The sequence below is a fragment of the Piliocolobus tephrosceles genome, chromosome 7 (genome assembly GCF_002776525.5).
Source record: "Piliocolobus tephrosceles isolate RC106 chromosome 7, ASM277652v3, whole genome shotgun sequence".
NCBI lineage: Eukaryota > Metazoa > Chordata > Mammalia > Primates > Cercopithecidae > Piliocolobus > Piliocolobus tephrosceles.
Window position 1 is genome coordinate 98,731,720 of NC_045440.1, and position 6,504 is coordinate 98,738,223.

Genomic DNA, 6,504 nt, shown 5'->3' on the forward strand with positions numbered 1-6,504 from the left:
GATTTACTTTAACAATTATTCAGGGAATCTGCTTACCTTTTCCTTGTGTACACGGGGCTAAATTATTATTCAGGCTGTCTAACAGCCAGGTGTTATCAAGTAACTGAGTTCTGACCACCTGAATGTGGATAGAAGTGATGTAGGCACAGGCCTGGCTCATAAAAGCCTCCCACATGACAGCCTTAGTTTTTCTCCATCCCCAAGCAGGATAAAAATGTGCAGAGGACTCCAAGGTCCAAGGAGAGGTTAAGGACAAAAACTAGGAGATTGAGTCTATGAGTCATTGCCTAGAGAAACAACTGCTGATAAGTGACATCCATTAGGATTTTCCACGATGGAGAAATAAACTACTGTTAAACTTACTGAGATTTGGAGGGTTATCTGTCTCAGCAGGAAGTATTATTTTAAACAATTCATATACTAGATATAAGCTGACCTTAATTCAACTTTGTTATTTCAGAAACGTTAAACTTGTAATCAACCAAAGTCTTCTGACTTTATTTCTCCCCTTTTGAGAAGGAAAAAAGAAAAACCATTAATTACCACAATCAATAGAACAACAAAGTTTTCTGGATTTAAAGTCATACACATTAAGCAGCTGTACAGTGCGCTTCTGACTGGCTTCCTAAAGAGTTACAGCAGGTAAACATTCTTAATATACCCTCAGAGTTAAGTGTAAACAAATATCCAAGTCACATAGATATTATCTCACTATGAAAATTGGGCACAGTATAGTTCATAAGTCTAGTTGGCAAGAAACTAATAATCATGATTGGCTCAAGTTATTTATGTATGTTAGTTTAATATTCTGAATTTACTCATTAACTCAGACATTCTTTGAATGCCCACTATGTGTTATACACCATACCAGTCACTTGGGCATGTCCACATTGAAGGAGCTCAGTTTCATTGGAATCACAGATATAAATGACCTATTAAAATATCATATGATTAACTTTAGGATTATGTAAAAAGTGCTGTGGGACACTGTAAAAAATCATTTAGAACTATGTGAGAAAATCAGGCAAGGCTTAAGAGAGGAGTTACCAGTTACAGATAACAATGTATTTTTTTCCACTGACCTAAGCCTTTCAAGCAAAATCAGAAAAATAAATCATCAATGGAATGACCTAGTTTAAGACCCTTTTGGAAGACAAGAATAGTCCTAGAAATCTCTACTACCTCAGACAAATCTGAGGGATAGACAAACATACCAATATAACTGAATAAAGAGCCCAAAAAGTAACCCCTTCAAACATGGCATCTTTATATATGACAGAGTAGCATTACACATCAATGGCAAAGAGTACATATTTCAATAATTGATACTAGAACAATTACTACCTGTATGGAGAAAGATTAAAATTAGATTCCTACCTCAGATATAGGAAAGAAGTCCAAGTTTTATGAGGCCAAAAACTTATAATTTGGGGATTCCTAAGGAAATTCCAAAATAAATTACTTTTGAAAATTTTATATAAACACAACCCATGTGAACATTACTTGGGCTTCTCCCAGAGCCTTGGAAAGAGCTTATACAAGTGATGGTAGAGTAAATCTACCTCTGTTCACAACAAACACAAATATAAACTCAAAATGGATTAAAAATTCAATATTTTTTTAGAGAAATTATAGGACAAAAATCGTTATGCCTCAGAGAGGAAGGATTTCTTAAATAAGGTAAGGCACAAAGACATAAAAAGGACAAACTTTCAAGGAAAAGCTTAGTAAGTTTATACATTAAAATTAAAAAAGCTTGTTCATCAAAGAACATGTCAAAATACAAGCCACAAGCTGGATGAAGATGATGAAATATTCATTATTCAACAAAGAAAAAGAACTCATTTTATAATAAACTACAAATTAATGAACAAATCCAATAGAAAATTGATCAATTCATAGAAGAGGAAACCCAAAAGTGTAATAATCACAAAAAACATGTTCAGCTTCACTAATCAGGGGAATTCAATTTAAAACAATAATGACCTATTCCATACCTATCAGATTGATAATATTTTTAATGTATAATGTTAATGAGTGGTATGATAGGAACCTAGTACACTGTTACTGAGAACAACACAGTAGAGATGAATTAAGCAATATCTAGCAGAGTTGAAGATGCATATGCCCTATGACCCAACAATTCTACTTGTAAGTATTATAGAAACTTGCAGGCCAGGCATAGTGGCTCATACCTGTAATCGCAGTACTTTGGGAGGCCGAGGCAGGCGGATCACCTGAGGTCAGAAGTTCGAGACCAGCCTGGCCAACATATAGTGAAACTCCATGTCTACTAAAAAATATATATATAAATTAGCCAGGTGTGGTGGTACACGCCTGTAGTCCAGCTACTTGGGAAGCTGAGGCAGGAGAATTGCTTGAACCCAGGAGGCGGAGGTTGCAGTGAGTGGAGATCATACCAGTGCACTCCAACCTGGGTGACAGAGCAAGACTCTGTCTCAAAAAAAAAAAAGAAAGAAAGAAACTTGCCTGTATGCACAAGGAGATATGTTTTAACACTATTTTGCAGCATTGTTTGTACCAATTGAGTATTCTTTATCCAAAATGCTTGCGACGAGAAGTGTTTCAGATTTCAAATATTTTCAGATTTTGGAATATTTGCATTATACTTAACACTTTAGCATCCCTAATCCAAAACGCTAAAATCCTCCAAAGAACATTTCCTTTGAGGGTCATGCAGGCAGTCAAAAACGTTCAGATTTTGGAGCATTTTTGATTTGGGGATTAGGATACTCAACTTGTATTAGTAAAACAATGGAAACAATTGAAATATCAGTAGGACAGTAGTTAACTGTCATATTCATACAATAGAATATTATACAGTAGTGAAAATGAATGTATGACTTCCAAATATTTTACCTACAGTGAGGTAAATACATTTCATACCATGACTCAATACGTATATGCGTATATATACATCACATACATATATGTATATAGGCATTAAATTGAGTACTTATGATACATTCTATTTTCTGTTCCATTTTTTTCTAAAGCAGTTCATGACCTGCTATATTGATTTTCTGTGCTACTAATGATTTGAAACCTACAGTTTGAAAAAAAAAAAACTGAACAGTTATATATTTATCAACATGAATAAATCTGAAGAAATAACAAGTATAGCATGTTATATAGTATGTGTGTGTGTATATATACACACATACCTACATATACATGTATATGGCATTCAAGAAATGCTATATATTGTGATACCTACATCTATATAAAGGAATAATTTTTAAAACTTTTATGATAAAGGTAAATACCAAAGTCAGGATAGTATTGTTATCTCTGAAGAGGAAGACATGGAAAATAAAATGGAAGGGAATACTGGGTCTTCAACTATATCTGTAATGTTTTCCTTATTTTACAAAAGGAAAAATGTTAATATTTGATAGGTGTTGAGTACCTGGGTGTTATTCATGTTTTATATTTTTTCAAAATACTTGATTATTAAAATTAACTGAAATAATATTTCTCAATCTTATATCACACTTTGAAAAAATCATCTCACTTTTTCCAAAAAGGAATTTACAGGTATTTTATTATCTTAATTATTTAAAGCAAATTTTAAAGGAACATTGCTGGGTGCAGTGGCTCACACCTGTAATCTTAGCACATTGGGAGGCCAAGGCAGGAGGATCACTTGAGACCAGGAGTTGGAGACCAGCCTGGGCGACATAGTGAGATCCCATCTCTTTAAAAGAAAATGTGTGTGTGTGTGTGTGTGTGTGTGTGTGTCTGTGTATATGTATTTTATTTTTTTAATTGGCCAGGTATGATGGTGTACACCTGTAGTCCTAGCTATTTGGGAGACTGAGGCGAGAGGATCACTTAAGGCCAGAAGATCAAGGCTGCAGTGAGCTATGATTGTGCCACTGCTTTCTAGACAGGGTGACAGAGCAAGACTCTGTCTCTTAAAAAAATAAATAAGGTAAAATAAAAATAAGAGGCCCAGCACAGTGGCCTATGCCAGTAATCATTCCCAACACTTGAGGAGGCCAAGCAGGAAGAACACTTGAGCTGAGGAGTTCAAGACTGGCCTGGGCAAGACAGTAAGACCATTTCTACAAAAAATAAACAAAAAATTAGCTGGGCATCGTGGTGCATGCTTGTAGTTCCAGCTGCTTGGTAGGCTGAGGTGGGAGGATTGCTTGAGCCTGGAAGGTCATGGCTGTAGTGAGCTGAGATCGCACCACCGCACTCCAGCCTGGGTAACACAGTGAGACCCTGTCTCAAAATAAATACAGCCAGGCATGGTGGCTCATGTCTGTAATTCCAGCACTCAGGGAGACCAAGGCGGGCAGATCATTTGAGGCCAGGAGTTCGAGACCAGCCTGACCAACATGGTGAAACCCCATCTCTACTGAAAATACAAAAAAATTAGGCAGGCGTGGTGGCACATGCCTGTAGTCCCAGCTACTCGGGAGGCTGAGGCGGGAGAATCGCTTCAACCTAGGAGGTGGAGGTTGCAGTGAGCCAAGATCATGCTGCTGCATTCCAGCTTGGGTGACAGAGCAAGACTCCATATAAAATAAATAAATAAATAAATAAATAAATAAATAAATAAATAAATAAATAAATGTTTTTTAAAGTTGTTGTCAAACTTTAGGGTTATCTTAAGTATCTTTTTTTTTTCCAAGACAGGGTCTGACTCTGCCACCCAGACTAGGGTGTGGTGGTACAATCATATAGCTAACTGTAAACTCAAATTCCTGGGCTCGAGTGATCCTCCTGAGCCTCAGCCTCCTGAGTAATTAGGACTTCAGGTGTGCATCACCATACCTGGCTAATTTTAAATGTGTGTGTGTGTGTGTGTGTATATGAAGTGGGGTCTCACTATATTGCCCAGGTTGGTCTTTAACTCCTGGCTTCAAGTGATCCAGCCTTGGCCTCCTAAGGTACTAGGAGGCATCAGCCACCACAACTGGCCAATAGAGATCTTTTTGTTCTTCAATTTTGCAATGCAAATTAATAGAGATACTAGGTGTGGTGGACTAAATGGTGACCAAAAAGACATGGCCTAATCCCCAGAACCCATTACTATTGCCGTATATAGTAACAGACTGAATATTACCTTATAAGGCAAAATATGTAGTTAAGAATTTTAAGAGCCAGTATGGTGGCTCACGCCTGTGATCCCAGCATTTTGGGAGGTAGAGGCGGGCGAATCACCTGAGGTCAGGAGTTCAAGACCAGCCTGGGCAACATGGTGAAAGCCCATCTCTACTAAATATACAAAAATTAGCCAGGCATGGTGGCCTGCACCTGTAATCCCAGCGACTCGGGAGGCTGAGGTAGCTTGAACCCAGGAGGTGGAGGTTGCAGTGAGCTGAAATAGTGCCACTGCACTCCAGCCAGGGCAACAGAGTGGGACTCCATCTCAAAAACAAAAAAAAATTTAAGAGGAGCGTTATCCTAGATTGTCCAGGTGAGCTCTAAATCCAGTGACAAGTGTCTTTACAAGAATAAGGCAAAGAAAGATAACACAGATAAGAGGAAGCAATGCCACCATGACGACACAGACTGGAATGACACCGTTAACAGTCAAGGATGCCAAGAATCACTAGAAACTGGAAGAGGCAAAAACATTCTCCTTTAGAACCTCTAGAGAGACTATCTGAGCACAGTCAGCCTTAAGATGACTGTAGTTCGGGGCTGGCCTTCAAGAGTCAGCAACGCAAAATGGCAGCCACCATGGGCTCAGGAGTAAAAGTCCCTCACAATTTCTGACTATTGGAAGAACTCGAAGAAGGCCAGAAAGGAGTAGGAGACGGCACATTTAGCTGAGGTCTAGAAAATGATGAAGACAGGACACTTACAAGATGGACAGGGATGATAATTGGGCCTCCAAGAACAATTTATGAAAACCAAATATTCAGCCTTAAAATAGAATGTGGACCTAAATACCCACTAGCACCCCCTTTGTAAGATTTGTAACAAAAATTAATATAAATGGAGTTAATAGTTCTAATGGAGTGATGGACCCATGAGCCATATCAGTGCTAGCAAAATGGCAGAATTCATATAGCATCCAAGTTGTCCTGCAAGAGCTTCAGCGCCTAATGATGTCTAAAGAAAATATGAAACTCCCTCAGCCGCCTGAAGGACAGTGTTACAGCAATTAATCAAAAAGAAAAACTACAGGACCTTCCGCTTCCCCCCGATTCGATTTAAGCAGTCTTCATTTTCCACAGTAGTAAATTTTCTATATACATCGTGTAGACCTCAAAGTACTGGAAAGGAAGCTCCCATTCAAAGGAAATTTATCTTAAGATACTGTAAATGATACTAATTTTTTGTCCATTTGAAATATATAAATTGTGCTATAACACATCATCCTATCAAGTGTAACCACTGTCCACATAGTTTAATTTCTGGAATCAAGAAATTCTAATTAAATTGATTCCCATCAGAACTGGTGAGGCACATCTGACTCAACTGTGAAAAGAAACATCACACAATCACCTTGCTGATTACATG

General features: G+C 37.8%; 1 pseudogene; it reads left to right on the forward strand.

Annotated features, from left to right (window-relative positions):
- The first annotated feature begins 5,735 nt into the window (after positions 1-5,735).
- Positions 5,736-6,149, forward strand: LOC113224957 (annotated as a pseudogene).
- The last annotated feature ends 355 nt before the right edge of the window (positions 6,150-6,504 follow it).